Source organism: Callithrix jacchus, chromosome 22, assembly GCF_049354715.1.
Source record: "Callithrix jacchus isolate 240 chromosome 22, calJac240_pri, whole genome shotgun sequence".
In the NCBI taxonomy this organism is placed as follows: Eukaryota; Metazoa; Chordata; class Mammalia; order Primates; family Cebidae; genus Callithrix; species Callithrix jacchus.
Window position 1 is genome coordinate 13,047,370 of NC_133523.1, and position 23,021 is coordinate 13,070,390.

General features: G+C 50.8%; 1 long non-coding RNA gene across 2 annotated transcripts; it reads right to left on the minus strand.

Annotated features, from left to right (window-relative positions):
- Nucleotides 1-1,713: 1,713 nt before the first annotated feature.
- LOC103789802 (uncharacterized) lies at nucleotides 1,714-21,864 on the minus strand. Of its 2 annotated transcripts, XR_008478479.2 has the most exons (4): nucleotides 21,748-21,864; nucleotides 19,300-19,389; nucleotides 4,939-5,025; nucleotides 1,714-2,173 (listed from the first exon to the last, which is right to left on the minus strand). It is a non-coding gene; the product is annotated as an uncharacterized LOC103789802 (long non-coding RNA). The 2 variants fall into 2 exon arrangements; XR_616021.5 differs by lacking the exon at nucleotides 1,714-2,173 and having other exon boundaries at nucleotides 4,730-5,025.
- Nucleotides 21,865-23,021: the final 1,157 nt, after the last annotated feature.

Sequence of the window (23,021 nt, forward strand, 5' to 3'; positions counted from 1 at the left end):
CTTGCCCTTTTTCCTATTATTAATATTTTGCATTAGTGTGGTAGATTTTTTACAACAGAGGAGCCAAGATTGATAATTATTATTAACCAAGGTCTGTGGTTTACACTCGGGTTCACTCTGTGTTGCACCGTCTATGGTTTTAACAAATGTGTGACATATATCCACCATTACAGTATCATACAGAATAATTTCACTGCCCTAAAAATCTCCTGCACTCAACCTATTCATTCCTCCTCCTGCACCCCTGCGACCACTGATCCTTTCACTGAATCCATAGTTTTGCCCTTTCCAGAATGTCACAGAGTTGGAGTGATACCGTCCATAGCCAGGCTCGGTGGCTCATGCCTGTAATCCCAGCACTTTGGGAGGCCGAGGCAGGTGGATCACTTGAGGTCAAGAGTTTGAGACCAGACTGGTCTACACAGTGAAACCCCGTCTGTACTAAAAATGCAAAAGATTAGCTGGATGTGGTGGCGGGCACCTGTATGTAATCCCTGCTACTTGGGAGGCTGAGGCAGGAGAATCACTTGAACCCGGAGGCAGAAGTTGCAGTGAGCCGAGATCATGCCACTGCATTCAAGTCTGGGTGACATGGTGAAACTCCGTCTCAAAAAAAAAAAAAAATTCTGATATGGTCCATACATACGGCCTTTTCAGATTGGCTTTTTCCATTTAGCAGAACTCATTTCAGATTCTTCCATGCCTTTGCCTAGCTCATAGCTCATTTCTTTTTCTTTTTTTTTTCTGAGATAAAGTCTCACTGTTACCTATCCTGGAGTGCAGTGGTGTGATCTCGGCTCACCACAACCCCCACCTCCTGTGTCCAAGCGATTCTCCTGCTTCAGACTCCCGAGTAGCTGGGATTACAGGCGTGTGCCACTACACCTGGCTAATTTTTCTGGATTTTTAGTAGAGATGAGGTTTCACCATTTTAGCCAGGCTAGACTCAAACTCCTGACCTCAGGTGATCTGCCCACCTTGGCCTCCCAAAGTGCTGGGATTACAGGTGTGAGCCACCATGGCTGGCCATTCTTTTTATTTTTGTAAATTTTTTCTGAGATGAGATTTCACTATCATGGAGGCTGGAATGCGGCTGGGCAGTCACAGCCCACTGCAGCCTCGGACTCTTCGGTTCAACACATCCTCGCACCTGAGCCTCCAAAGTAGCCGGGACCACAGGTGGACATCACCATGTCTGGCTAATTTTTTTTTTTTTGAGACGGAGTCTTGCTGTTGCCAGGCTGGAGTGCAATGGTGAGATCTCAGCTCACTACAACCTCCACCTCCTGGGTTCAAGTGATTCTCCTGCCTCAGCCTCCCGAGTAGCTGGGACTACAGGTGTGCACCACCAGCCCCAGCTAATTTTTGTATTTTTAGTAAAGACAGGGTTTCAGCATGTTGGCCAGGATGGTCTCGATCTCCTGACCTTGTGATCCACCCGCCTTGGCCCCGCAAAGTGCTGGGATTACAGGTGTGAGCCACCGCGCCCCACTGCTAATATTTTTTTGTACTGCTTGTAGAGATGGAGTCTCACTATGTTGTCAAAGCTGGTCTCAAAACTCCTGAGCTCAAGCAATCCTCCTACCTCAGCCTCTCAAAGTGCTGGGTCACAGGCTTGAGCCACAGCACTCTGCCCTGCTCATTTCTTTTTATTACCAAGAATTCTCCATTCTTTACTTTGTAACATCCCCTTCATTCACTAGGGCTCAACTCTGTCCTCCAACTTTTATTGCTTTGTGGGGAGGAATGCAAGCAAAGAGACACAGGGAGGCAATGACCTCCTGGAACCAGGAAGCCGTGCTGGACATCTGGAATGGAGCTGGATTTCTGCTGTGGCTCAGGAGCACGTCCAGGTACTCCTTCCGACGTGTTACCATGTCTCGAACCCTGCAGCCAACGCTGCCATTTGTCACCTTTTTGAATGTGTTGGATGGTCTGTTAGCCCATCTGCCTCTTGTTTTCCCGTGCATTTCAGGCGCTGGAATTCTGGTAACTTCTGCACATCTCAGATTCTGTCGCCATCCAGGCTGCAGGGCGGATTCTACATGCGAGAAGCATCGGCTCACCGGGTGGCTCACACCTGGAATCCCAGCACTTTGCGAGGCCAAGGCAGACGGGTCACTTGAGCTCAGAAGTTGGAGGCCAGCCCGGGCAACATGGTGAAATCCCATCTCTATCAAAAATACAAAAACTTAGCAGGGTGTGGTGGCACATGCCTGTAATCCCAGGTACTTTGGAGGTTGAGGTGGGAGGATCACTTGAGCCTGGAAGGCAGAGGTTGCAGTGAGCTGAGATCACACCATTGCACTCCAGCCTGGGTGACAAGAGTGACACTCCATCTCAAAAATAAATAAATAGAGAACATGTGGCCTGCAAAGGCAGAATTACTTATTTTTATTTATGTATGTATTCATTTATTTATTTAGAGATGGAGTCTCGCTCTGTAGCCCAGGCTGGAGTGCATGCAATCTCGTCTCACTGCAATCTCCAACACCCAGGTCACAGTTCAAGAAATCCTCCTACCTCAGCCTCCCAACTAGCGGGGATTACAGGCACGAACCACCATGCCCAGCTAATTTTTGTAGTTTTTAGTAGAGATGGGGTTTCACCACGTTCAGTTTGGTCTTGAATTCCTGACCTTGTGATCTGCCCAACTCGACCTCCCAGTGCTGGGATTACAGGTGTGAGCCACCGCACCCGGACTATTTATTTATTTAGTCTTGCTCCGTCATGCAGGCTGGAGTCAATGGTGAAATCTCAGCTTACTGCAACCTCCGCCTCCAGGGTTCACACAATTCTCCTGCCTCAGTCTCCCGAGTAGGAGAGACTAAAGGTGCACCACCATGCCTGGCTAATTTTTTTTTTTGTATTTTTGGTAGAGATGGAGGAGGGGGGTTCACCATATTGGTCAGGCTAGTCTCGAACTCCTAACCTCGTGATCTAGCCGCCTCAGCCTCCCAAAGTGTTGGGATTACAGGCGTGAGCCACCATACCTGGCCCAGAAATATTTAGATTCTGATCCTTGATGGAAAAAGCTTTCCATCCTCTGCCCTAGATTTTATCTGATCATTCCCACAATGAATAAGTTAGTTCTAGGATCTGGAGCAAACATGTCTGTATTCGTCTGTTTTCACACTGCTATAAAGAACTACGTGAGTGTGGGTGATTTATGAAGAAAAAAGGTTTAATTGACTCACAGCTCTGCCTGGCTGGGGAGGCCTCAGGAAACTTACAAAAAGTGAAGGGAAAGCAAGGCACGTCTGACATGGAGGCAGGAAAGAGAGAAGGGGGAAGTGCCAGACACTTATCAAACGACCAGATCCGGGGAGAACTCACTATCAGGAGAACCGCAACGGGGAACCACTCCCTCCATCTCCCACCAGGTCCCTTCCTCCACATGTGGGGATTACAATTCTACATGAGGTTTGGGTGGAGACACACTCAAACATGACAGTGTTCTTTCTCTAAGCCTCCATGTTCTCCTCTGTAAAATGGGGTAAGTGGCCCCTACTTGCTGCACGAGCTTGCTTTGCAATTAAAATTGAGCCAGGCACAGTGGCTCACACCTGTAATCTCAGCACTCTGGGAGGCTGAGGCGGGTGGATCATGAGGTTAGGAGTTTGAGACCGGCCTGACCAACATGGTAAAACTTGGTCTCAAGTAAAAATACAAAAATTAGCCAGGTGTGGTGGCGAGTGCCTGTAATCCCAGCTACTCGGGAGTCTGAGGCAGGAGAATCGCTTAAAACTGGAAGGCGGAGGTTGCAGTGAGATTGGGCCACTACACTCCACCCTGGGCAAAAGAGCAATTCTCCATCTCAAATACATACATACATAAGTAAATAAATATTGCATGTCATGGGCCAAGGGACTTTGAAAGTGGGACAGCTCCTGCAGGTGCCCCTGGCTGGAGTCACAAGATCCAAAGCCCCCAGTAATCCTGACATCTTTCTTTTCTTTTCTCTTTCTTTTTGTCTCTGTTTCTTTCTTCCTTTTTTTTTGAGACGGAGCCTGACTCTGTCACCCAGGCTGGAGTGCAGTGGTGCGACCTGGGCTCACTGCAACCTCCGCCTCCCAGGTTCAAGCGATTCCCCTGCCTTAGTCTCCTGAGCAGCTGGGATTACAGGCTCCTGCCACCATGCCCAGCTAATTTTTGTACTTTTCGTAGAGACAGGGTTTCACCATGTTGGCCAGATTGGTCACGAACTCCCGACCTCAGGTGATCTGCCTGCCTTGGCCTCCCAAAGTGCTGGGATTACAGGCATGAGCCACCGTGCCCGGCCCTTTTCTTTTTTTTTTTTTTTTTGATATTATCTTTTTACAGCGGTCCCGGGGCTGGGTGACCCGGCCCAGGCGCGCCCCTTTTCTTTTTTTTTAGTGGAAATGGGATCTTGCCATATTGTCCAGGCTGGTCTTGAATACCTGGACTCAAGCAATCCTCCCTCCTCAGCCTCCCAAAGTGCTGGGATTACAAGCATGAGCCACTGCACCTGGCCACCTTTCTCAGTTCTGCCTTAATGTCTCACGTGGCTGTATTTCTTTTCTCCTATGCATTCTTTCCTCCTCCCTCTCTTCTTGCTTTTCTTAACTTGAGAAAGAGTCTCACTCTGTCACTCAAACTGGAGTACAGTGGTATGATCTTGGCTCACTGCAACCTCCGCCTCCTGGGTTCAAGTGATTCTCCCACCTCAGCATCCTGAGTAGTGGGACTAGAGACTCATGCAGCCATGCTCGGTTAATTTTTATATTTGTTAATAGAGACAGGGTTTCACCATGTTGGCCAGGCTGGTCTGAAACTCCTGACTTCAAGTGATCCACCCGCCTCAGCCTCCCAAAGTGCTGGGATTACAGCGTGAGCCGCCGCGCCGGCCTCTTCTGGCTTTCTCCTTCTCACGCCTCTGTCTTCCCTTCTGGTTCCCTCTCCCGGCCTTCTCCGCACCTCCTCCACTGCCACTTGCTCTCTTCAAACTCGGGGATGAGAGAAAGTTCCGGCCGAAATTGCAATCTCCTCTCCTCTCATGTGGCTCTGAGATAAGACAGTAAAAATCCGATTTTCAGCAATTTGCTTCATTTGTGAGCTCTCCGGAGTCTCTCGTTTTCCCCCTGACACGGGCTTAGCAAAATTGCCTGGGCAGAGTGGATATTTTTAACCACTTAGTAGTCAGAGCGACTTCAGAGAAAGTTTTGCAAGAAACCGGTCCAGGTCCTGTGCCTGGGGCTGCTGGCGGGTTTGGGGCTGGAGGGAAGCATGTGGGGTCGCCTCAAGGGGCTCAGTGGAAGGGCATTTAAGAAAAGGATGTGGCCAGGCACAGTGGCTGCCACTTGTAATCCCAGAGGTTTGGGAGGCCAAGAAGGGTGGATCACTTGAGGTCAGTAGTTCAAGACTAGCCTGGCCAACATGCTGAAATCCCGTCTCTACTAAAAATACAGAATATTATCTGGGCGTGGTGGTGCGTGTCTGGCCTGTAGTCCCAGCTACTCAGGAGGCTGAGGCAGGAGAATCAGTTGAACCTGGGAGGCCGAAGCTGCAGTGAGCTGAGATCGTGCCACTGCACTCCAGCCTGGGCGACAGAGCAAGACTCCATCTCAAAAAACAAGAACAAAATAAACAAACAAAAAGCCATTCTGGGGACCAAAGGCATCTCCTTCCCAAAACCAAAGGGGGTGTGGGAACAGTGAACATTTATTGAACACCTGCTATGTACCAGGCACACGCTAAGTGCTTTATGTGTATGACCTCATTGCATCCCCACAAAAGTCAATGAAGGACGCCTTTTTCTTTGTTGGCAGCTGGGACAAAAACCAAAAGCACAGTGGCTCAAGAAATAAAGATTTCACTTATTAATACGGAATCAGGGTCTTGCTCTCTTGCCCAGGCTGGAGTGCAGGGGCACAATCATGGCTCACTACAGTCTTGACCTCCCTAGGTTCAAGCGATCCTCCCACCCCAGCCTCCCAAGTAGCTGGAACTACAGGCGTGTGCTACCACACCTGGCAAATGCTAAAGTTTTTTGTAGAGATAGGGTCTTGCTGTGTTGTCCAGGCTGGTCTTCTTAGCCTCCCAAAGTGCTGGGATTACAGATGTGAGCCATCATGCCTGGCCCAATTTAGATTGCTTTTTTCAGATGGAGTCTTGCTCTGTCACCCACAGAGCAAGAATTCTCTCTGCCACAGCCTCTCAAGTAGCTGGGACTACAGGCACCTGCCACCACCCTGGCTAATTTTTTTTTTTTTTTTTAGTAGAGCAGGGGCTTCACCATGATGTTGGCCAGGATGGTCTTGATCTCCTGACCTCGGATTCCAACCGCCTCGGCCTCCCAAAGTGCTGGGATTACAGGTGTGTGCCACCATGCCCAGCTAATTTTTTTATTTTTAGTAGAGATGGGGTTTCACCACATTGGCCAGGGTGGTCTTGAACTCCTGACCTCAAGTGATCCACTTCAGCCTCCCAAAGTGCTGGGATTCCAGGAGTGAGCCACTGCGCCCGGCCCCAATTTAGATTTTAAAGAAATCACTCAGGCTGCTAAACCTTATGTTGCTCTCAGCCCCGAGAGCGTTGAGACTTGGGTTTTCCTGATCCCAGGCTTCCTGGGTATAGTTTTCCACCCATGTTCCCTCATCCATTCTTTCTTCCCTTCTACAGATTTTCCCCTTCTCTGTTCACCAGGAACATTTATGCAACAATGTCACATCACTGACTACCAGAGCTGAATGTTGATAAAGAGGATGCTAAGATGGACATTTCAACCAGGCAGACACAAGGACTAGCAGCAGAAGCCAGACCACAGTGAATATCTCTCTTCCTTCCCTTCCTCCCTCCCTCTCTCTTTCTGAGACTCTTGCTGTTGCCCAGGCTGGAGTGCAATGGCCAATCTCACCTCCCTGCAACTTCCACCTCCTAGAGTCAAGCGATTCTCCTGCCTCAGCCTCCTAAGTAGCTGGGATTACAGGCGCACACCACCATGCCTGGCTAATTTTTTTTCTTTTTTTTTTTTTTTGAGACGGAATCTCACACTGTCACTGAGGCCAGAGTGCAATGGCCCAATCTTGGCTCACTGCAACCTCTGCCTCCTGGGTTCAAGCTATTCCCCTGTCTCAGCATCCCGAATAGCTGGGACTACAGGTGTGTGCCACCACACCTGGCTAGTTTTTTCTTTTTTACTAGAGGCAGGGTTTCGCCATGTTGGCCAGGATGGTCTTGATCTCCTGACCTCATGATTCACCCGCCTTGGACTCCCAAAGTGTTGGGATTACAGGCATGAGCCACCATACTTATTTCTTATTTCTCTGTAGAAATAATACATACTTATTTCTCTGTAGTGAAAACAACTTGTTTTTTTTAGAGAAAGGGTCTCTAAAATACTTCCCAGGATGGTCTTGAACACCTGGGCTGAAGTGATCCCCCCCATCTCAGCTTCCCTAAGTGCTGGGATTACAAGTGTGAGCTACCGCACCAGACCTTGTAATGAGACCATTTAAAATCCATTCATTTCACAAGTTTGAAATATACATTTTGATTAGCTATAGCCACCCTGCTGTGCAATAGATCACCAGGACTTACTCTTCCTGTCTAATGGAAACTCTGTATCCTTTGACCAACATTTTCCCTTTCCCCTTCCCAGACTCTGGTAACCACCATTCTACGCTCTACTTCTGTAAATGGGCTTTTTGGGTTTTTTTAGACAGAGTTTTGCTCTTGTTGCCCCCGTTGGAGTGCAGTGGCATGATCTTAGCTCACTGCAACCTCCACCTCCTGGGTTGAAGTGATTCTCCTGCCTCAGTCTCCCAAGTAGCTGGGACTACAGGCGTGCGCCACCATGCCCAGCTAATTTTTTGTATTTTTAGTAGAGACGGAGTTTCACCATGTTGGTCAGGATGGTCTCAAACTCCTGACCTCATGATCTGCCTGCCTCAGCCTCCCAAGTAGGTGGGATTACAGACATGCCCCACCACACTGGGCTAATTTCTGTATTTTTAGTATAGCCGGGGTTTCACCATGTTGGCCAGGCTGGTCTCGAACTCCTGATCTCATGATCTGCCTGCCTCTGCCTCCCAAAGTGCTGGGATTACAGGTGTGAGCCACTGCGCCTGACCTGAATATGGCTTTTTTTTTTTTTTTTAAGATTCTGCATAAAGTGAGATCATGCACTATTTGTCCTTCTGTGCCGGGCTTACTTCACTTCGAATAATGTCCTCCAGATTCATGCCCATTATTGCAAATTACAAGATCTCCTTCTTTTTTGAGGCTGAACGGTACTCCATTGTGTGCATGCACCACACTTTCTTTACCCATTCACTCCTTCATGATGGACACTTAGGTTTCTTCCATAGCTCGGCTGTTGTGAATAGTGCTGCAGTGTACTTGGGAGTGCAGATAGCTCTTCCAATACTGATTGCATTTCCTTTGCATGTTACTTGGAAGACAAATATCTTTCTTTTTTTTTTTTTTTTTTTTTTTGAGACAAAGTCTTGCTCTTGTTGCCCAGGCTGGAGAGCGATGGCTCAATCTTGGTTCACCACAACCTCCGCCTCCCAGGTTCAAGCGACTCTCCTGCCTCAGCCTCCTGAGTAGCTAGGATTGCCAGCACCCACCATCACGCCTGGCTAATATTTTTGTATTTTTAGTAGAGATGGGGTTTCATCTTGTTAGCCAGGAATAGTCTTGATCTTGTGATCTGCCCACCTCGGACTCCCAAACTGCTCAGATTACAGGTGTGAGCCACCATGCCCGGCCTCTTTTTTGTGTGTGTGACAGAGTTTCACTCTTGTTGCCCAGGTTGGAGTGCAATGGCTCAATCTCGGCTCACTGAAACCTCCAACTCTCAGATTCAAGCAATTCTCCTGCCTCAGCCTCCAAGTAGTTGGGATTACAGGCACCCGCCACCACGCCCAGCTAATAATTTTGTATTTTTCGTAGAGATGGGGTTTCTCCATGCTGGTCAGGCTGGTCTTGAACTCCCAACCTCAGGTGATCTGCCCGCCTCAGCCCCCCAGAGTGCTGGGATTACAGGTGTGACCCACTGCACCTGGCCTCTTTTTTTTTCTCTTTTTCTACAGGATCCTACTCTGTCACCTAGGCTAGAGTGCAGTGGCACAATCTCAGCTCACTGCAACCTATACTTCCTGGTTCAAGTGATTCTCCCACCTCAGCCTCCTGAGTAGCTGGGATTATAGGTGCATGCTATCATGCCTAATTTTTTTATTTTTTTAAAAGTAGAAATGGGGTTTCCCTGCCCAGGCTGGTCTTAAACTCCTGACTTCAAGTGATCACCCGCCTTGGCCTGAGTCAGGAGAATCGCTGGAACTCGGGAGGCAGAGGTTGCAGTGAGCTGAGATGGCCCCACTACAATCAAGCCTGGGTGACAGAGTGAGACCTTGTCTCAAAACAAAACAAAACAAAACAAAACAAAAAGGCCAGGCATGGTGGCTCATGCCTGTAATCCCAGCACTTGGGAGGCCGAGGCGGGCAGATCACCTGAGGTTGGGAGTTCGAGATCAACCTGACCAACATGGAGAAACCCCATCTGCACTAAAAATACAAAATTATTAGCCGGGTTTGGTGGCGGATGCCTATAATCCTAACTACTCGGGAGGCTGAGGCAGGAGAATTGCTTGAATCTGGGAGTTGAGGTTGCCTGACCAACATGGAGAAACCTCGTTTCTACAAAAAAAAAAAAAAAAAAAAAAAAAATTAGCCAGACATGGTGTCGCATGCCTGTAATCCCAGCTACTTGGGAGGCTGAGGCAGGAGAATTACTTGAACCCAGGAGGCGGAAGTTACAGTGAGCCGAGATCATGCCATTGCACTCCAGCCTGGGGAACAAGAGTGACTCTCTGTCTCAAAAAATAAAAGTTAAAAAGTGGGAGATTTTATTCTGAACTACTGAGAGGGAGGGGTGGCTGACAGCAGCCCCACTTCAGTGAGAACCTTCTGACCCTGGATTTGTTTCCTGCTCTTCAATGAGAACTGTCTGACCCTGGATTTCCTTCCTTCTCTTCAGTGAGAACCGTCTGACCCTGGATTTGTGGATTTCCTTCCTTCCTGCAGCCACGTGGAAGCTTTCCTTCCTGGAGCTATCACAGTTCCACGAACGGAGTGGCTTTAAAACAACAGAAAGCTCTTCTCTCACAGCTCTGCAGCCCAGAAGTCTGAAAGCAAGGCCTCCGCAGGGCCACGCTCCCCACAAAGGCTCTAGGGAAGAATTCTTCCCAGCCTGTTCCAGCTTGTGAGGGCTCCAGGCGCCCCTCCACAGTGACCGCCGCATCCCAACCTCTGCGTCGCTCTTCCCGGCTCCTTCTCCTCTCCTGAGCCTTTTCTGTGTGTTTCTCCCAAGGAGTGTCGTCCGTGGATTTCGTGGATTTAGCCACTGTGTTTTCCGGGGTGATCTCATCTTCAGATTCCTAGTATCTGCAACGACCCTTTCAAAACCCCTCCCACGGGGTTGATGGGGATGGCATGCCAGGTTCCAGGCAGAAATGCAGTGACAGTGAACCATGAATCGGGCTGCACTAGCACCCCTTCCTTGCTGCTAAAAGTCAGGTAGCACTTTTGCATCCCATTGCTTCTACAGATAGGATCTCTGACATTAGAAGCATATGGCTTTTTTTTTTTTTTGAGAAGGAGAAGGAGTCTCACTCTGTTGCCCAGGCTGGAGTGCAATGGTGTGATCTCAGCTCACTGCAACCTCCGCCTCCCCATTTCAAGTGATTCTCCTGCCTCAGCCTCCTGAGTAGCTGGGATTGCAGGCATGCGCCACCATACCCAGCTAAGTTTTGTATTTTTAATAGAGACGAGGTTTCACCATGTTGGTCAGGCTGGTCTCGAACTCCTGACCTCATGACCCACCCACCTCAGCCCCTCAAAGTGCTGGGATTACAGGCGTGAGCCACCACGCCAGGTCAGGATCATATGGCTTTTGCTGAAGGATTGCTTCTGATGTTTTTACAGGCTCTGAATTCCAGAAACCAGTGTGAAGAGGACCCCCATGTAGGAATGGGATCAGCATGGGAATACAGCTTCTTCACCCCACCCCTGTCCCCCAACTTCACCCCCAAGCCCCTGGGATTTCACCTTGCACTCTTTGACCAATCAGACAATCTCCCCACTTGGGCCCACTCTTAAACCCCTTAAAAACCCCAGCCCCAGGTCGGGCACGGTGGCTCACGCATGTAATCCCAACACTTTGAGAGGCCAAGGCACGCAGATCGCCTCAGGTCGGGTGTTTGAGACCAGCCTGGCCAGCATGGTGAAACCCATCTCTACTAAAAATACAAAAATTAGGCTGGGCGTGATAGCTCACGCCTATAATCCCAGCACTTTGGGAGGCCGAGGTGGGTGGATCATGAGGTCAAGAGATCAAGACCATTCTGGTCAGCAAGGTAAAACCCTGTCTCTACTAAAAATACAAAAATTAGCTGGGCTTGGTGGTATGCGCCTGTAGTCCCAGCTACTCGGGAGGCTGAGGCAGGAGAATTGCTTGAACCCAGGAGGCAGAGGTTGCGGTGAGCTGAGATCGTGCCATTGCACTCCAGTCTGGGTAACAACGGCGAAACTCCATCTCAAAAAAAAAAAAAACAAAAATTAGCTGGGCATGGTGGCACACCTGTAATCCTACCAACTTGGGAAGCTGAGACAAGAGAATTGCTTGAACCCTGAAGGTGGAGGTTGCAGTGAGCTGAGATTGCACCACTGCACTCCAGCCAGGGAAACAGAGTGAGACTAAAAAAAAAAAGAATCACCAAAAAAAAAAAAAAAAATACCTAGCCCGAAATTCCTCAGGGAGATGGATTTTATTAATTTGTATTTTTTTGGCGGGGGGACACAGAATCTCACTCTGTCACCTAGACTGGAGTGCAGAGGCACGATCTTGGCTCACTACACCTCCCAGTTTCAACTGATTCTCCCACCTCAGCCTCCCGAGTAGCTGGGACTACAAGCATGCACGATGTCTGGCTAATTTTTGTATTTTTAGTAGAGAAAGGGTTTTGCCATGTTGGCCAGGCTGCTCTCAAACTCCTGGTCTCAAGTGATCTGCCCACCTCGGGCTCCCAAAGTGCTGGAATTACAGGTGTGAGCCACCGCGCGTGCCTGGGAGATGGATTTGAGATTTCCTCCCATCTCCTCCATCTGTGGCCCTATGATTAAACCTCTTTCTGTGCTGCAAACTTGTATCTCAGCGTATTGACTTACCCAGTGCCTCCAACAATGGGTCCATTATAGTTAGTTTATCCACTAGGATCACATTCAGGCCAGGCTCGGTGGCTCACACCTGTAATCCCAGCACTTTGGGAAGTCAAGGTGGGAGGATCGCTGGAAGCCAGGACTTCAAGACCAGCCTGGGAAACATAGCAAGAATCTCTCTCTGCAAAAAACACAAAAATTAGCTGGGCATGGTCTTGCGTGCCTGTGGTCCCAGCTACTTGGAAGGCTGAGGTGGGAGGATCACTTGAGCCTGAGAGATGGAGGCTGCAGTGAGTGGAAATCATGGCATTGCGCTCTAGCCAGCCTGAGTGACAGAGCAAGACCTTGTCTCTAAAAAAATAAGTTAATATAAAAACAGCGCTTTGGGAGGCCGAGGCAGGCGGATTACAACGTCAGAAGATTGAGACCATCCTGGCCAACATGGTGAAATTCTGTCTCTACTAAAAATACAAAAATTAGCTGGGCGTGGTGGTGTGTGCCTGTAGTCCCAGCTACAGGGGAGGCTGAGGCAGGAAAATCACCTGAACCAGGGAGTTGGAGGTTACAGTGAGCCGAGATCTCACCACTGCAGTCCAGCCTGGCAACAGAGGGAGATTTCATGTCAAAAACAAAAAACAACAAACAAACGGCCGGGCGCGGTGGCTCACACCGGTAATCCCAGCACTGTGGGAGGCTGAGGCAGGCGGATCACGAGGTCAGAGATCGAGACCATCCTGGCCAACACAGTGAAACCCCATCTCTACTAAAATACAAAAATTAGCTGGGTGTGGTGGTGCGTGCCTGTAGTCCCAGCTGCTCGGGAGGCTGAGGCAGGAGAATTGCTTGAACGCGGGAGGTGGAGGTTGCAGTGAGCCAAAATCATGCCACTGTACTCCAGCCTGGCGCCTGGTGACTGGCAACAGAGCGAGATTCTGTCTCAAAAAACAAACAAAAGAAACAGCACAATCACAGGTTGCAGGGGCTAGAGTGTGGACACGTCCTTTTCGGGGCTACCATTTGACAAATACTGCTCCCTCCCGGAGCTGCAGCCTGGCTGTGAAAATGGAGAGGAAGCAAAGAAGGAAGGGTCCCCTGCATCACCCAGACCCCCAGAACCTGACTCTGGTAGGAATGGAGGAGAGGAAGGAAAGAAGGAAGGGTCCCCTGCATCACCCAGACCTCCAGAACCTGACCCTGGTAGGAATGGAGGAGAGGAAGGAAAGAAGGAAGGGTCCCCTGCATCACCCAGACCCCCAGAACCTGACCCTGGTAGGAATGGAGGAGAGGAAGGAAAGAAGGAAGGGTCCCCTGCATCACCCAGACCCCCAGAACCTGACCCTGGTAGGAATGGAGGAGAGGAAGGAAAGAAGGAAGGGTCCCCTGCATCACCCAGACCCCCAGAACCTGACCCTGGTAGGAATGGAGGAGAGGCAGTAAGAAGATTTAGGTCTAAACCAAGGCCCAAGCTTGGGTCTGGACATCCTGATTTTGAATCCAAGCCAAGCTGCCCCATGACCTAAGGTGATTTCAGGAACATCTGTTACCTCAGATGAATACAGAACAAAGTCACAAGGCTGAGATTTTATCCAGGGAACTGCGGGGCGGCGGGGGCACATGTTCCCCTGGGAAAAGCACGTTATAGAGGGCCTGAGAGATTGTCCCTCCACCAGAGTTCACACAACACTGGTTTATTTCATCGCAGGGACGACCTGACCTCCACGATTGTTCCAGAAGGTCTTTTTCTCTACTCTCTCCACACCAATCCCTCTCCACCTGCTCCTCCCACCTTCCACTGGGTCCCGATCCTTCTCTGGGCTGGGGCCCTGCTTGCTTGACCTCCATTTACTCAACAAACACTTATTATTTTTTCTTTTTTTCAAAGCTACTGCAAATCTAACTTATTATTTTTTTAATTATTATTATTTATTGAGACAGAGTCTCTCTCCATCAATTAGGCTGAAGTGTAACGGCTCAATCTCAGCTCACGGCAACCTCCGTCTCCTGGGCTCAAGTGATTCTCCTGTCTCAGCCTCCCAAGTAGCTGGGATTACACACCATGCCTAGCTAAATTTTTGTATTTTTAGTAGAGATAGATTTTCACCTTGTTGCCCAGGCTGATCTTGAACTCCCAACCTCAGGTGATCTGCCCATCTTGGCCTCCCAAAGTGCTGGGATTACGGGGTGAGCCACCACACCTGGTCTATTGTTGTTTTTTGAGACATAGTCTCACTCTGTCGCCCAGGCTTAAGTACAGTGCTGCGATCACTGCCCACTGTAACCTCTGCCTCCCAGGTTTAAGCAATTCTCATTTCTCGGTCTCCCCAGTGGTTGGGATTACAGGCACGCATCACCACACCTGGATAATTTTTGTATTTTTGTAGAGACGGGGTTTCACCATGTTGACCAGGCTGTTCTCAAACTCCTGGGCTCAAAGGATCTGCTCACCTCAGCCTCCCAAAGTGCTAGGATTACAGGCGTGAGCCACGGCACCAGTCCTAAAAAACACTTATTGAGCACCTGCTGTATGCCAAGAGCCAGGGAAGGGGGCGGCATACAGAGCCAGGAGGGAACAGGGTGGAGGAACTTCCCTTTTGGAGCTGACATTCCACAGAGAAGAACCTGGGTAATGGCAAGATGCACAAGGAGTGATAATTCTGTGGTGCAGCCAAAAGCAGCCTCACCTCCTCCCAGCGCTTTGGGAGGTCGAGGTGGGCAGATCATGAGGTCAGGAGTTCAAGACCAGCCTAGCCAATATGGCAAAACCCTGTCCCTACTAAAAATACAAAAATTAGCTGGGTGTCATGGCACATGGCTATAATCCCAGCTACTTGGGAGGCTGAGGCAGAAGAATCACTTGAACCTGGGAGTCAGAGGTTGCAGTGAGCCAAGACTGTGCCACTGTACTCCAGCCTGGGCAACAGAGCAAGACCCTGCCTTAAAAAAAAAAAAAATTGTGCCCCTGGGGAGGGGCACAAACGGGGGAAACCTGGAGGAGGGGAGGGGGGAGCCATGTGGATAGCTGCGGGAGGATGACTCAGACAGAGGGGACAGCCTGTGCAAAGGCCCTGAGGCAGGATGTCTTTGGTGAGTTTGGAGAACAGTAAGGAGGAAGTTAGGTTTTCTGGCCTCCATGATGATGAGTTTTGCTCTGAGCGAGGCAGTTGGTAAGAATAATAGTGCTCTCCTTCATGAGATATCTACTTCCTCATTCTAAACTTTCACAAGATCTTGTGGCCTGGGGAGGACAGGAGAAAGGGGCTGGTAACTGCTCCACAGGTTGATAAACATGGGTACTTTCAGGAGGGCTTCCTGGAGGAGGTGTCAAGGATATGACTGGCTTGAATGTGGCAAGAGGCAGGTTGAGCAGGGAGCAGGTACTCAGGGAGAGGCAGAAAATAGGTCAGACACTTCATGCCTGTAATCCCAGCACTTCAGGACGCTGAGGCAGGTGGATCACCTGAGGTAGGGAGTCAAGTCTAGCCTGGCCAACATGGAGAAACCCCGTCTCCACTAAAAGTAGAAAATTAACTGGCTATGGAAGCACATGCCTGTAACCTCAGCTACTCAGGGGGCTGAAACAGGAGAATCACTTGAACCTGGGAGGAGGAGGTTGCAGTGAGCCAAGATCGTGCCACTGTACTCCAGCCTAGGAAGCAAGAGCAAAGCTCCGCCTCAAAAAAAAAAAAAAAAAAAAAAAAAGAATGTCTAGAGGAGAAAGACTCCTCTCTACACGGCCAGGACCTGAGAGGCAGGGTTAGTGAACTGCTACCTCCTCACGCGACAAAAGGGTCTTTGCTGATTATACAATTAAGGAACTTCAGACAGGGAAATGACCTGGGATCATCTTATCACACAAGTCCTTAAAAGTGCAAGGGGGCAGCAGAGGGGAGTTGAAGGCTGTCATATGAGGAGGACTTGACCCCTCCTTGCTGGCTTTGAAAATGGAGGGAGAGCCCACGAGCCAAGGAATGCAGGCGACTTCCACAAACTGGGAACAGACAACCAGCAAGGAAACAGGGGCTTCAATTCTACAACCCCAAGGAACTGAATCCTGCACCCCTAAATGAGCAAGAAATAGATGGTCACTTACGGCCTCCAAGAAAGGGGTGCAGCCTGCGGACATCTTGGTCTTAGGCCAAACCACATTTCTGACCTCTAGAGCTGTGGGATAATTTGCGTTGTTTAAAAATGCTAAGATTTGGCCAGGCGCGGTGGCTCAGCCTGTAATCCCAGGACTTTGGGAGGCCGAGGCGGGTGGATCACGAGGTCAAGGGATCGAGACCATCCTGGTCAACATGGTGAAACCCCGTCTCTACTAAAAATACAAAAAATTAGCTGGGCATGGTGGCGCGTGCCTGTAATCCCAGCAACTCGGGAGGCTGAGGCAGGAGAATTGCCTGAACCCAGGAGGCGGAGGTTGCGGTGAGCAGAGATCGCGCCATTGCACTCCAGCCTGGGTAACAAGAGCGAAACTCCGTCTCAAAAAAAAAAAAAAAAAAAAGCTAAGATTGCGACGTCAGCCATGGGAAATAAACACAAGGTGGGAGCATTCCGGGTTCTGAGCGGAAGGAGGGGGCGTGGCTTGACTCAGGTGTTCGCTCGCGCCCTCTGGAGGCTGCGGAGGGAACAGGCTTCACGGCCAGGCTGGAGACCCGAGCATGGGAAGAGGGAACCACAAGGTCCAGGTGAAGGTATGCTGGGCTGCACCAGGTGAGGGCCGGGGAGGTGGGGAGGAAATGAAGTCCGAGGTTTGAACGTGGATGGAAAGAGAGAAAAAGAGAGAGGACTCCAGCAGGGTGCGGTGGCTCACACCTGTAATCCTTTGGGAGGCTGAGGTGGGAGAATCACTTGAGGTCAGGAGTTTGAGACACAGCCTGGCCAACACAGTGAAACTCTGTGTCTACCAAAAATACAAAAATTAGCCAGGCGTGGTGGTGCACGCCTGTAGTCCCAGCTACTCGGGAGGCTGAGGCAGGAGAATCGCTTGAACCCGGGAGGCGGAGATTGCAGTGACAGAGCCTGGGCGATTGAGCAAGACACCGTCTCAAAACACACACACACACACACACACACACACACACACACACACACACACACACAAAGAGAGAGAGTGAGGATTCAAGTAAAGGATGAGTGGAGGCTTGTGAGCTGGGAACTTGAAGTCTTCTGTCCCCTCCACCCCAACTCCACCAGTCCCTACCTCTCCCTGGCCTCACATGCCAGCAGCTGCCCTGTGACCTCTCATTTGCGACATCTCCTGTCTCCATTCTAAAAACGAAGTCAGATGGGGGCTTTAGAGGGGCTGGGACCTGTGAGCCCCCAGGCCTCCAGAGGGATTCCAGATTTGGGAATCGGCCTCCTGCCTCCCACCCAAGCCCAGCACCGCCAAAGCAGCTCCCAGCTCACCCCCTGGTCTGCACCTCTGTCTCTGTCTCTTTCTCTCTCTGGAATTTCCATTGTCCTTTTGGTAACTGAATTATCCCATCTCTGCCTCTCACTGGGGGCTGCCCGCAGAGGCGTGGGCGAGGAGGGGCCCGGGTCGCAGCGCAAGATATTAAACCATCAATCACCTGCCAATGCTGACTCCCCCACGCTGGGACCCTCCATTGGCTCCGCCTGGTAGCAAATCAGCTCCAGTGCAGGCTGGAGGCCCAGAGACCCCATCACAATGGGAGTCCTTGGAAGAATCTCACAGGCCCACCTGGGCAAGTGCCTTGATGCAGACTGGCCTGGCTCAATGCCCAGACAGGTGTCCTGGGTTAAAATCCACAAGCTGCTTCCTATCCACGCAAGGGAGCCACTGCATAGTTCTGTGCCTCAGTTTCCCCACCTGTACAATGGTGATAACAGCAGGGTGTGTGGCTCATGCCTGTAATCCTAGCACTTTGGGAGGCTGAGGAGGGCAGATCACGGTCAGGAGTTTGAGACCAGCCTGGCCAACACGGTGAAACGCCCTCTCTACTAAAAATATAAAAATTGGCTGGGCATGGTGGCTCATGCCTGTAATCCCAGCACTTTGGGAGGCTAAGGTGGGCGGATCACCTGAGGTTGGGAGTTCGAGACTAGTCTGACCAACATGGAGAAACCCCATCTCTACTAAAAATACAAAAATTAGTCGGGCGTGGTGGCGGGTACCTGTAAGCCCAGCTACTCAGGATGCTGAGGCAGGAGAATTGCTTGAACTCGGGTACAGTGAGCCCAGATTGCACCACTGCACTCCAGCCTGGGCAACAAGAGTGAAACTTCGTCTCTAAATAAATAAATAAAAATTTAGCCAGGTATGGTGGTGTGCCCCTGTAATCCCAGCTACTTGGGAGGCTGAAGCAGGAGAATCACTTGAACCTGGGAGGCAGAGGTTGCAAAGAGCCGAGATTGCACCACTGCACTCCAGCCTGCAGGATGGAGCGAGACTCCATATTAAAAAAAGAAATAGTGGTAACGTTTTTTACATCTTGGGGGTTCACTGTGAGGATTAAAGCAGTTACCGCAGATGGAAACACCTGGCCGATAGTAAATCCCGTCTAGGATTTGCTGCCAGAATAATTTACCTTCAGGACTGGGGGCTTATTCGCTGGTGAAAGAAACACAAGATTCTTGGATTTGGGGGGACTTAGTGGAGTTCGTGTTTGTGTCACCTCACAGCTGCTGCCTTGCGTGGGTTGGAATCGGACTTTTGTTTTTTTGGGTTTGAGAGGTCTTGCTGTGTCACCCAGGCTGAGTGCGGTGGTATGATCATGGCTCACTGCAGCCTCAACCTTCTGGACTTAAGTGATCCTCCCACCTCAGCCTCTTGAGTAGTTAGGATTATAGGCATGAGCCCACAGCCAGGTCTAGGGGAAAAAATGTAAAGGCTCTTTCAGAACCTTAACTAGGGCCAAGCAACCCATACTTCAGGGCACTCAATTCACAAAATAAGGCCTCAGTACTTTGCAAATGCTGTTCCCTCTGCCCAAAATGCTGTTCCCTCAGACAGTCATGTGACTCCTTGCCTGCTTCTGGGCTTGCTGCAAGTCCCCTCCTCAATGAGGTCACTTTGCAAAAATTGTACCCAGGGCCCCTGCCTGACCCCACCCTTGCCGGCTGTATTTCTGACCATACCACGCACCCTATTTTGCATACCGTATGCAGTCATGTTGGGTCTGTCTCTTCATCCCACTGGAGTGTCAACCCCAGGGCAGGGATTCATTCATTCACTGCCCAGTGCAGCACCTGGCATGAAATAAACACCCAGTAAATACTTGAGTGAATGCATGAACAAATTCCATTCAGCTGCTTCCGGAGAGCCCTGCAGGCTGCAGCCAGCTCAAAGCTGCTCTGTTCTGGGTCTGTCAGCAATCCTGGGCTTCCTGGGGGATGGAGGGGTGTCGCTGGATATATGCAGAGATGCAGTTGGTTCACTATTAACGCTGTATGGACTTTTGTCTTTTGTGTGTGTGTGTGTGTGACAGAGTTTCACTCTTGTTGCCCAGGCTGGAGTGCAGTGGTGTGATCTCGGCTCACTGCAACCTCTGCCTCCCAGGTTCAAGCGATTCTCCTGCCTCAGCCTCCCGAGTAGCTGGGATTACAGGCGCCTGTCACCACGCCTATCTAATTTTTGTATTGTTTTTTAAGGGGGTTTCACCATGTTGGCCAGGATGATCTCGATCTCTTGACCTCATGATCCACCTGCCTTGGCCTCCCAAAGTGCTGGGATGACAGGCCTGGGCCACTGTGCCCAGCCCCCCCCCTTTTTTTTGAGACTGGATCTCGCTCTGTCACACAGGCTGGAGTGCAGTGGTGTGATCACAGCTCACTGCAGCCTTGGTATCCTGGGCCCAGTGATCCTCCCACATCTGCCTCCTGAGTAGCTGGGACCACAACCACAGTGTGCGCCACCATGCCTAATTTTTGTATTTTTCATAGAGACAGTTTCACCACGTTGCCCAAGCTGGTCTTGAACTCCTGAACTCAAGCAATCTGCCTGCCTGGGGCTCAAAGTGTTGGGGTTATGGGATTACAGGCGTGAGCCACCATGCCTGCCCAGGATCTTTGTTTTTTCATTATTTATGTGTTTGTTGCAGAGATGGGGGTCTCCCTGTTGCTGCTCAGGCTGGTCTTGAGCTCCTGGGCTCAAGCAATCCTTCCATTTTGGCCTCCCGAAGTGCTGGGATTATAGGCGTGAGCCACTGTGCCCAGCCTTGGGTAGATCTTTAAAAGGTACCCCTTCCTGGCTGGGCACAGTGACTCACGCCTGTAATCCCAGCACTTCGGGAGGCCGAGGTGGGTGGATCACCTGAGGTCAGGAGTTTGAGACCAGCCTAAGATGGAGAAACCTTGTCTCTACTAAAAAAAAAAAAAAAAAACAAAATTAGTTGAGCTTGGTGGCACATGCTTGTAATCCCAGCTGCTCAGGAGGCTGAGGCAGGAGAATTGCTTGAACCTGGGAGGTGGAGGTTGCCATGAGCCCAGATCACGCTGCTGTACTCCAGCCTGGGCAACAAGAGCGAAATTCTGTCAAAAAAAAAAAAAAAAGGTACCCCTTCCTCTGGGCAGATGCAGTGTGCGGTGAGGGGAAATGATGATGTCAGCTCCTGCTGTAGCTCCTGTCCCGTATGCTTACGCAGTGGGCAACTTGCACAACTGTCCTTGGCAGTCCTGCTTGTGTCCCCCATCTCTTGAGCAGCTCAGAAGGTGGGGGGCGTGCTATGATGATCAAGTAACCAGAGGCTGGACCTCCACACCCAGGTGTTTAGAGGGCCAAACCCCAATCTCTGTGCCCAGCTCACTGCTGGTAAAAAAATCTGCCAAGGAACTGAACTGTTCTAGGTAACACCCCCAAATTCCCCCTCCAGGTATCCCCGGCAGTGTCTCCCTTGCTCTTCCAGACTGGGGGCACCCTCACCTTCCCCAGCCCCCTCTGCACGTTTCCATCCAGCCAGGAGTCCCACACTTGCCTGCTTCTCCCAACCTTCTCTCCCTCTCTCCAGCATCGGCTATTTTTATTTTTCCTTCTTATTAAATTTCCAACTTCGGCAAACACCATGGCCCCTGCCTCGCCGCGCCCCCCCTTCCCTTAGGGCGGATTTGATTCACTTGCGTTTTATTAACAGATTAAAAAAAAAACAACTCGCAGCTGCCACCACAATGTGACTTTCTCCGCTTTCCTGGAGGTTTAGGGAACCGAGGAGAACCGGGCTGCCGGATCCCTCTCCGGGTTTAAATTCGCCCTCCTCCCCACTCCCCGGGACCTTTCCATCACAGCCTGAGCCGCGAGGCCGGGAAGGGGCTGGGGAGTGAGGTTGGGTCTCGTCCTGGGTTTTGAGGGGGAATGGGATGGGTGTCAGGCCTGATGCGGTCCCCCAGCCAGGGCCTCGTCGCAAGGCGGAATTGGAAATTTAAAAAAAAAAAGGGCAATCCGGAGGGAAGCCCCGCCCCCGCCCCGCCCAGCCCCGCCCCGCAGACCTTGGGTGCGAAAGGCTTCGGGTGGACGGGGCAGCCTCCGGGGTGGGGGCTTAGAAGCTGGGGGCGCCCCCACCCTCTCTCCCTTCGGACGGCTGGCAAGCGGCCTTGGGAAGGTTCGCCACCTACCCTCGCCCTGCTCGCTCAGTTTTCTTTCCTCCTCAGGATATTCTGATTCCGGCGCTGACTCCCAGACCCGAGAGCAAATTGCTTCCTCGTGCCCCCGGGGTGTTTTCCTCCCCCCACGGTTTTTTGTTTTTTTTTTTTTTTGGCAGTCGCCATGGCAACCAAGAACCCAGCTGCACTTCACTTCCCTAGGATACAGGATGGGGGTAGGGGGGTGATGGGAAAACTAACTGGGTCATTTAGGCCAGGACCTTCCTACCCTCCTCTTTGCCCCCTCTCTTAGTCCTCCACTCCTGCCCCACACCACCTGGCCCAGCCTTGATCAAGAAGAGGCCAGGTTGCCCTGTCATACCCATCTGGGTGGTTGAGCTGCGTCTTCCTTCTGGGTCACTCTGTTCCGGGAAGGTCCTTCATTTGGCCCGAGGGCTAAGGCTCCGGCTCTCGGTGAAATCCGTTTTCCCTTCCTTTCCTCCTATTTAGTCCCTCCATCAGGTGGGCTGGTACGGTTGGGCATGTTGGACACTGCACAAGGGAACACTGAGTAGGTTCAAGCTGAGCTCCTGATTTCCCTTGCTCCTTTGCTCCATAGCACGCTACAGACTAACCTCTCCTCTGCCTCACTGACACCAACTCTGTTTGCTATCAGCGGAGCCAGTGATTTCAATAAAACACTTCAGTACTGGTCACACCCCAATGCAGAGGAAGAAGGGAAGTTCAGTCGGGAATTTGGGGTCTTGAACAACTCAAGCCACAGCTCCTCTGGGAGCTTACAGAGACAGCAAACCTGGGCAGAAATAACTTCTACAGGGGCAAAAACTAGGGTCGAGGACCATAGAATGCCTTGGGGTACTCAGAGGGAGGCAGGGAATGATTATCAAAAGCCCCAAAGGAATCATAGGGCTGATCAAGTTGCTTCCCGTATCCAATTCTACCGCCCACCATCTATACTGTTGGCCTACGTGGCTCCTCCCACGGAAGGTGGAGCCTATTTCCACGCCCCTTGAATCTGGGTTGGTCTCGTGGTCTCCTTTGGCCAATCAATAGATCGCAGCAGAAGTGAAGTCAGTTTCCAATCTAGGCCTGGAGAGGTGCCTCAGGTTTCTGGTCGGTGTCTGGAGACTCCGCCTCTGTCAGGTGACCACGCCCCAGCTAGCCTGCTGGAGGATGAGGGAAGAATCCTGTTATCCCAGCCAAGCCGTCCCAGACCAGCCTACAGCCCGCTGGGCCGAAATATACGAAAAGTCCCAGCCTGGATAAGTAGTCTTGGGCCCATACAC